General features: G+C 33.7%; 1 long non-coding RNA gene across 1 annotated transcript; it reads left to right on the forward strand.

Annotated features, from left to right (window-relative positions):
- Window positions 1-2,547: 2,547 nt before the first annotated feature.
- Window positions 2,548-6,767, forward strand: LOC105262236 (uncharacterized). Its single transcript, XR_891720.3, has 2 exons — window positions 2,548-2,813; window positions 6,493-6,767. It is a non-coding gene; the product is annotated as an uncharacterized LOC105262236 (long non-coding RNA).
- The last annotated feature ends 2,596 nt before the right edge of the window (window positions 6,768-9,363 follow it).

Genomic DNA, 9,363 nt, shown 5'->3' on the forward strand with positions numbered 1-9,363 from the left:
ATGAAGCAAGGAACCTCATTTCGTAACCATTCTTGGGTGGCGCAACTCTTTAGTTCTTTTGAGTCTATTTTCTTTCTGTTGCGGTGTAAGTTGTTGTACTTTTTGGAATTTCAATCTCCTTATCCCGAGCTCATTTTTAAATATTTGCTGAATTGAGTATTGCGATATGATCAGCTCATAAGCCATTTTTCGGCAACTGCGACGCGGGTTTCGATCAATTCGCTTCTTTACTTTTCGAGCCATCTGTGCTGATGTTAATGTTTTCTTCAGTCCACTTCTTTGATGTCGGGCTACGCTACCAGTATCACGGTAACGAGCGATGGTACGAGACACTAAAGATTTATTTACATTTAAATGCTGGAGTGCTCTAACGATAGCCACTTGTGGTTTCCAGCCAAATATAAAAAAATCACACTATCACGCTTGAATTCCATCACGAATAACTTTTTTTCTGGAAAATTCTCACCAAAATGCTTTTGTACGCTTGTAAACAATATAATGAGCTGTCACTGGAATAATTCGAACAGCTGTCGGACGAGTGACTTAGAAATGTCAGCAGTCTGAAGTTGGTTGCAGTTTTTCCACCTCACCCTGTATATGTATGTACTTTGTGGGGTCTACAATTGTTTTTTGAGGTGTTACGAACTCAATGACAAACTTAACATACCCTCCATATTATTTTGGAAGGTGTGCAAAGAGGCGTTTGGAGCACTTTAGCATGATTCGGACTGTGCTATGTCCATGTTATTGACAATTGCATTTTTTATACCCTACACCACGAGGTGATTTGTTATTTTTTTTCCTCCGCAGCCGTAATATGCACTCTGTAACAACAATATTTGGGGAAATATATCAAATACAGCTCAGAAATACCTTTGCTTAATTTTATCGAGATCAGTTCAGATTTGGATATAGCTCCCATATATAACTTCGTCCGATTTACCTTTGATTGTGCACCAAACGTCTAATATTTGCCCAAATTGGATGAAATTTGGGACTTACGACTGTATTGAGTCCAGAAGCTAGTACGTCAAATTTGGTGAAGATCGGTTCAGATATAGCCATAGCTCCCATATATACTGTTCATCCGATTTGTTAAATTTGTTACTCACAACCGTAATATGCACTCCGTAACAACGATATTCAGGGAAATATATCAAATACAGCTCAGAAATATCTTTGCCAAATTTTATCTAGATCGGTTCAGATTTGGATATAGCTACCATATATATTTTTATTCGATTTCAAATTAATTGTGCACCAAATGGGCAATACAATTCCGAATTTAAAAGATACAAATGCTTCGGCATATTTAGTCCTTTGAACTTTAAATTATAATTATAATCATAGCGTGTATGATTGAATTCTCCCATAAAAACTTTTAATTGTTATGTGGAGCTCTACGAAATTAGCAAAGTGGTGTAGGGTATCATAAAGTCGGCCCCGTCCGACTTTAAGACTTTCTTTACTGGTTTTATATAAACTCAGAATAGGAAACATCTTTGCTATAGGCAATAAGTATAGGTAAACTCTTCGGTATGGACCCGAAAATATTGAATATGGTTCACTACCTATTGCGGTAGTGTTTACAGTTTTAAATGGAAATCGAATGAGTACCTAATTCTGATTTTCAAAATTTATCACATTTCTTACTTAATAAAAAAGTTGTTATTGTTATAAACAATTTTTTTCATTTTGATAATTTTATGCTATTTTAAATTTAATTTCTTCTATCTTGAATACGAAGGTACATATATTTCTACTTAAACAATGAGTAATAATTAATATAATTTATAGCAATTTGAATTGTTGACAAATGTAATTTTAATAGTTCATGAAGAAAAAAAAACAAATATTTAATTTTAATTTCTACCACCACCACCATCATTCTTGGCGATAATTCAATCAGTCTGGTGTGACCGGACTTAAATCAAACGATGGTAGTATGAAGTTGCTGACCTTTTTGAGTGCATTCTAGAGAAGAATATGCAAACGTAAAGTAATAAGACTTCAAAAACGTGGCACTCCCTTATGGATGCACGGCGACGATGATGATACCTTAAGATTTACTTAAGGGATCAGGGACAATAACAAAAGCACACCAGACAAACAATAAAAACTAACAATCTCATTGACAAAAACAAACCCTTTTTTGCTGCTGCCGTTGTTGATCACTTTTGTGTTTACTTGGTGGTTCTGAGGCTGGTTAGCTCGCTCTGCTGCAGCAAATGCAGTCAATGCTGTCTGTTCTGTCTCAAAACTTGTCCAATCAATTATCAGGCAGCGTTCGTTGGTCACTCACTGCCGTATTTTCTTGCAAAGATTTATTCTTGTCTCGATGCTTTTCCCAAAGCTGCAGCCGGTGATCATAAACAACGTTGTGTTCTACTCCGCAACTGGGGATGATGTCGATGGGGAAGAAGAAGAAGATACCGCTGCTTTATGCACTTTTTTACTCAATTTCACTGAATAGTAGCAGTGTAATGAGTGCTTTCGTTTTCAATACCATCGCCGTACTATAAATATAAGTTGCCCTACCTTGAAACATCATTCAGTGTTTTGTGTTGAGACTGTTTAGAGTTTGATACGGTGTTCCGGATCGCGTTCTTTTTACTGGATTTTTGGACCGTTTTGAAATTCCAATTTACATCTTCACCATCACCATCATTACCTCCGACTTCATCATTATCATCACCATCACTCATCGGCATCCCAAATTAAGGAAGCATCAATTCATGTCACCATTCACAGCTGCAGTACCAACAGAAATTGGATTAATAAACAAGGACATGCATCTGTTGACGGGCTAAAAGGTATGAATCGGATTGGTATCAAACCAAATTTGATCCTTATCTTTTAGAAAGATATTATGTGGTCTTCATGATTGAAATAATAGTGAAAAAAGTAAATTTTAACTGCGATAAATGGACAATATTTCAATCTTTACATTTTAATCAATTCTAAGATATAAAGATTACCTGAAATCCATACCTATTTGAACGTGTCATAAAAAATTAAATGCTATAGTTCATAATAACAATTGTAGATCATTAAGCTCGCCTCGAAAGAAAAATAAAAAAAATCCGAACAAAATTAAAAAAAAAAAGATGAACAAGTACGAACGTAATTATATCAATACGTATATTGTCGTGATATCTGGAGTTTTTATAGTCAAATATCAGGAGGTACCACTTTACCAAAAAAGGGCACATGCATTCAATTTTAGATGCAAACTAGCAAAGATCTGAAGGTGATAATAATAGAAAACTATATTCAAAAAGAGAACAATTCAATCATAAGATTTTTATTTTATTTCCATCTTGACATAATTATATGTAGTCATGCAAAAGGGTTAACTCAGCTATGGCCATAGCCATGAGACCATTCAAAATTTTGTGAAAATTGCCCTATATTTGCGCCCTCTGCGATGCAAATGAAAATTCATAACAATGTTTTAACATTTACTTTCCTGTATATATTTTTCCTGTATCTCCGATATCTGACGTCAACGAAGTCAGCATCACCGTAAAGTTCGAACGTTTATTTTTATATAATTTTTGATTTCGAGGGATTTGAGTTGAGTGGAAATTTTGGTATTTTTTAAAACAAACCATAAATAATATTCGATGACCATTCAAGAAGGTGGGATTCTACCTTGACCTAAATACTAAACTCATGTAAAATTAAACGATTATCGATCCCATTGGTCTATAATTGTTATGAGTACAACAAATGCGAATTCTGTAAAAAAGAACTCAGCTTGTAGTCCATTTCATCCTCTAAATATAACAATTTTATGGCTCAAATATGTAGCTTAATTGCAAGGGTTGCAAAATATGTTAACCTGATTTGTTTGATTATATTTTAACTTCAAATATAATAAAACTATTCCATTTGCAAGTAGAATTTTAAATTCTTGAGCTGCAATTGAGATGTTTCGGATGAAGTTCTCGAATAACACATTTAAAGTTACGAATTCCTCGTAAAATATTTAAATCTGACCAAAAAATTGTAGTTGGAATCAACTCTACTGTAAGGTTTTATTCTTAATCTACATCTGTATCATATGTAATTCGAAAATTGTATTTGGAATTCTTTAAATTTTATACGACTTTCGATTAATTTATTTTTTTATTATATCCTGCACCATAGTGTGTGGGGCATATGTCATTCAATTTGTAACAGCATAATATTGTATGTCGATTTGGCCGTCCGTCTGTGGAAATCACTCTATCGTGCAAACGAAATGAAGTAGAATTCTAAGACGATATAGCGATGTCCGTCTGTCTGTTGTAATCACGCTATATTTCGAACGAATTGAGATAGAAGGCTAAAATTTTGGATGCAAACATAGTTTACAAGTAAGTAGGTTCGTAAATGAGCCATGTCGGTCCACATTTTCGTATAGCCCCCATATAACGGTACCTCCCGATATTCGGTATTTTCGTGATTAGAGCGACATTATTTATTGGAATTATTTCAAATTTCGTATAGGAAGATCTTATTGGGTACTACAACCTATGATAAAACATCTTGTATGCAGGTCCACGTCTTTGTATGGCCCCCATAATACGCTACCTTCCGATACTCGGTATTTTGATGATTTTTGCGACATTATTTATAGGAATTGTTTCAAATTTGGTGTTTGAAGTTCGCAATGAAATGTACAGCCTAAGACAGAAAATTGTCAGTGCAGGTTCACGCCTTTATATAGCCCCATATGACGGTACCTTCCGATAATCGGTATATTCATGAGTTTTGCGACATTATTCACCGTAATTGTTACAACTTTCGCTTTTAAAGTTCGTAATGGATAATACAGCCTATGGCAAAAAATTTCGTATGCAGATCCACGTCTTCGTATAGTCCTCATATAACGGTTTTAATTTGGGTGGTAGTTTTAGGAATTTTTTTTTTTTTTTTGAAATTTTTCAAGTTGCTTCCAAATGGTGGAGGGTATTAAAAGTTCGAACCGGCCGAACTTATCTGCTTTTTTATTTGCTATTTATAAAAGTTTTTTTTTGCCTCATGGTGGAAGGTTTTAAAACTTCGGCACAGCCAAATTTAACGCGTTTTTTTGTTTAAAGCTTTTTTTTTTGGAAATTTTGCGATTTTATTGTAAATGTTGGAGGGTATTAAAAGTTCTACCGAACTTGTTTTTGGTTTGAATTATTCAGTTCAAAATTATAATTAATACTTTTAAAAATCAAATCAAAAAGGTAAAAAATAGCACTGGCTTTGTAATTCGTATTCCATGTGAAATAATCGGATTATTTGTAATTCTAATTTTTCCACCTTTTTGGAAGGAGTGAACGGCATATCCTACACTTACATTAAATACATGGCTGTTAGAAATGTTGAAATATACGAAGTTTGAGAAAAATTGCTATTTTTTTAGCATGTTATTAAAATTATTATTATTCAAAATGTGATGTAAATGCCAAGGAGAATTCCGATAAGTCCCATATTCCCACTAGGTCTAAAGAAACAACTGTTAATTATTTTGAATATTACAAGAGTTTTGACTATTTCAAACTTTGAGGGAAGAACCAGAAGGAGTGGTCCGTTCTATCCCACATTCATACCACACAACATGAGGTACTCCTTTCTAGAGTTATCGTGCACATCACGATCACATTAATGACGAAACGACAATTTAAGACAATTCCATTTAAAAAAAAGTTGGCTGAAATCTTAAAAATACCGAATATTAGGAGGTACCGTTACATGGGGGATAGACGATATACTGGAACCGTATAGATAATTATCTTCCTGAGGATAAAGTACCCGCAAGGAACTCCTTGTGTGGACTTTTAGACAATTCCATTGAAAGATGTGGTTAAAATCATCAAAATATGGAATATCGAAAGTGCCATTATATGGGATATATACGATATCGAGGACCTATATAGCCCATCTACGAACTTGACCTGCCTGCAGACAAAACCCAGATCTGTGCAAAATTTTAGCTTCCTATGTTTATTCGTTGTGACTGTAGCGTGATTACAACAGACGGACGGGCAGACAGGGCTAAATCGTCTTAGAATTTTAAGCTGATCAAGAATATACATACTTATTTGGTCTTAAATTAGTATTTCGATGAGTTACAAACGGAATGACGAACTTAATATATCCTCCATACTATAAATGATGGAGGATATAAAAATAGTTATCTCGTTGAGGCAAATTTTGGCCGTATCAAATGATATATAATGTAGGCTTGTAGCTAAACAGAAGAAATTGCAACAATTATAAACGACGGCTAGGCCGAACCTTGCATTCCATCTACAATTTAAAAACTTTACCTATGACCAAATCGACTATCCTCGAAATGTTTAAAATTTGGAATTTCCTAAATTGTCTAGCCACACAGCCACACAGAACCTGATATTGGTTCTATTGGATTATCTCTATTTCTCTTTGTATTTTTTCTTGAATGAATATCAGTCCTTATAAAAGCAATTTTAAAATTACTTTCCTTTTTTATTTCAGGTGACTGAATTGCTATTCCATGGAATTAAATCAAAAACCGGGAAACACCTTACATTCGCACACACCACCCCACCCTACCCGCAATAAGACGATCAATATGGACCATCGATGAAACTCTCAATACGAGCTTGACACTAAAACATTGAATCACCCAATGCTGGGATACTTCAAACGATGTTTCGATATTTAAACAAAATTTTAATTTGTTATTAATTTAGGTTAAATGAATAAAAATTGCAATAGGCGAAAAAAATGTTTGCTGGCCCAGCAGCAAAGTGTTCAGTGTTTTTATCTTCAATCGGCTACTTTTGATTTGCTTTTTTAGGAGTGGCAAAATATTGCCCCCAAACAAAACCAGCATACGGTTAAAGTGTGAAGCACGTACATATTTAACTATTTACCATATAAAAGTATCTGAAGGCATGTTGAACTACTTTTAATTGAGTTGCTGTACCGTCAGTACTCGGAGATTGGAGGAAGATATAGTTTATATAAAAAAAATGTATATTAAAAGCAAAAGAGTTCCGCATACCGACAGTTGTCCGTTTATGTTCTGCTTTAATTTATGAAAAATATCACGACCGCATAATTTAATTTAAATTAACAAAGCTAGAGGTTTTTTAATGTTGAATATTGAATTGTAAATTAATTTACCGAAACAACTGGCAAATTGCTAATAAGTGCTAGAGGATATTATGTGCTCTACATAGTGCTGTTGTTTATTTAACGGCTGAAAGATATATGAGAGTATTGAGAGCATTGGAATTTTTGACAAAAAATTAGATTTATTTTATAAATGTGATATTCGGTACAAGGTATCAGGTAGAGCCTAGAATACCTTTGTGTTAGGCCTTTTTATACCCTCCACCATAGTATGGAGGGTATATTAAGTTTGTCATTCCGTTTGTAACACCTCGAGATATACATTTTAGTCCCCACAAAGTATATATATTCTTAATCAGTATAAAATTCTATGTCGATTTAGCGTCTGTCCGTTTATGGAAAACACTCAACCTTCCGAACGAAATAAAGTAGGTTGATAAAATTTTGCACAAATGTGTATTATGTATGCAAGACTTTTGATATTGAAAATGGGTCATAATGGGTCATATACGTTTTGGTGTAGCCCCCAAATAATGGTACCTCACTTTTTTCGGCATTTTGGTGATTTTAGCGAATTTATTCACTGGAATTGTTTCAAATTTGGTATTTGATGTTCGTAACGGATACTACAGCCTAAAACAGAAAATTGTCATTGACATTTTCATTCACCGTTTTTTTTTTTTAAAGTTTCGCATTTAAATACTCCAATGGCTTATAACAAAAGTTGCATGTGCGGGTCCACGTCGTCGTATAGACCCTAATATAACGGCTACATTCGGTATTTTTAAGATTTTAACAGGAATTTTAATAGATTTTATTTTTTTGAAAATTGCCAAATTCGTTCCCAATGGTGGAGGGTATTCAAAGATCGGCCCGGCCGAACTCACAGCTTTTTTACTTGTTAGTACTTAAAATGCTCAATTTATTCAGTTTTACAAAATATTTTAAGCAAAACTTTATACATTGTACTAATTTTCAGACTTTTAGGGTCTAATATATTAACCGAGTTTTCCCTTTTTCAGAAAGAATAATAGGAAAATAATTACCTTTTACACCAAAAATTCTTCAAAATCATTCATTTTGAAATGACATTTCCAGAATTTTATATTTATTCTTTCACTCAACACATTTTTCCAAAATCAACTTTAATTCTCAAACCTACCACCAACGGGGACCCCAACACAAAATTGCAGATACTAACAGAGACCTCAATATCAAATTTCGGGGATCCAGTTGTATACATTCACTCAATTTCAATTTTAGTAACATTTAGTACATTTTGTATACGTTTAGTACTCATCTGTAAGACCACCTCTATCTTTCTGACTGTTATCGCAATATACAATTTCAGTATTTTAGTTCTATCCCAGTACCAAATTTAGTTTTTAGTATATATACATTTCCGAAACCACCTCCATATCTCACTTCCAGATACCAAAAGATACACCAATATGAAATTTGAGGATTCCAGCCTTATCTCTTCGCCCAATACCAAATTTAGTACAGTTTAGTACTTTTCGCACAAATCATTTCCAAACGCCGCCAAATTTCTAACACAGATTTCATAAGTAATCTAAAAATTAATCATTCAGTAATTTTCGTTCAATAATTGTACACATATATACATAACTCAATATTCGAAGGCTACATGTGAACAACATCAAATTTCAAGCACTATTTCTGCACCCAATACCAAATTGTACCATATATAGTACTATTTAGAACCTTACGCACAGTTGTAGTGCCCATTTCCAAAATCACATATTTATTACAAACCAACCAACCAACCATCATCAGGGACCCCAATACCAAATTTTAAAATTTCAGCTTCATCCGTTCACTCTAAACCAATTTTTTTTAAATTTAGTACAATTAAGTGCAGTTCGCACTCCTAGTACACATTTCCAAAACCACCTTCATATATCAAACTTACTTTCCAAATTTCAATTGCATAGCTCTATCGGTTCACATAATACCACATGGTACCATTTTAGAAGACATATCATAGAACATATTTTAAAATTAACGTTCGAATATTGAAAAATAAACTCGGGGTAAAGCTATTGAAATTTCAAAAAGTGCACGAAATTACACTGCAACAGATAGAAAATAGACTCAAAATATCTAAAGAGTTGCTTCGCTTGGCCGAAAGTGGCGAACTTAGTTTTCTCCAATGAAAAAACATTCATTGTCCAGCAGTTTGTAAAGAAACAAAATAATCGTCTTTATTTGTCAAATAGGTCAGCTGAAAATGTGCACCTTCGGTTG

Source organism: Musca domestica, unplaced genomic scaffold (assembly GCF_030504385.1).
Source record: "Musca domestica strain aabys unplaced genomic scaffold, Musca_domestica.polishedcontigs.V.1.1 56, whole genome shotgun sequence".
NCBI classification, from domain to species: domain Eukaryota; kingdom Metazoa; phylum Arthropoda; class Insecta; order Diptera; family Muscidae; genus Musca; species Musca domestica.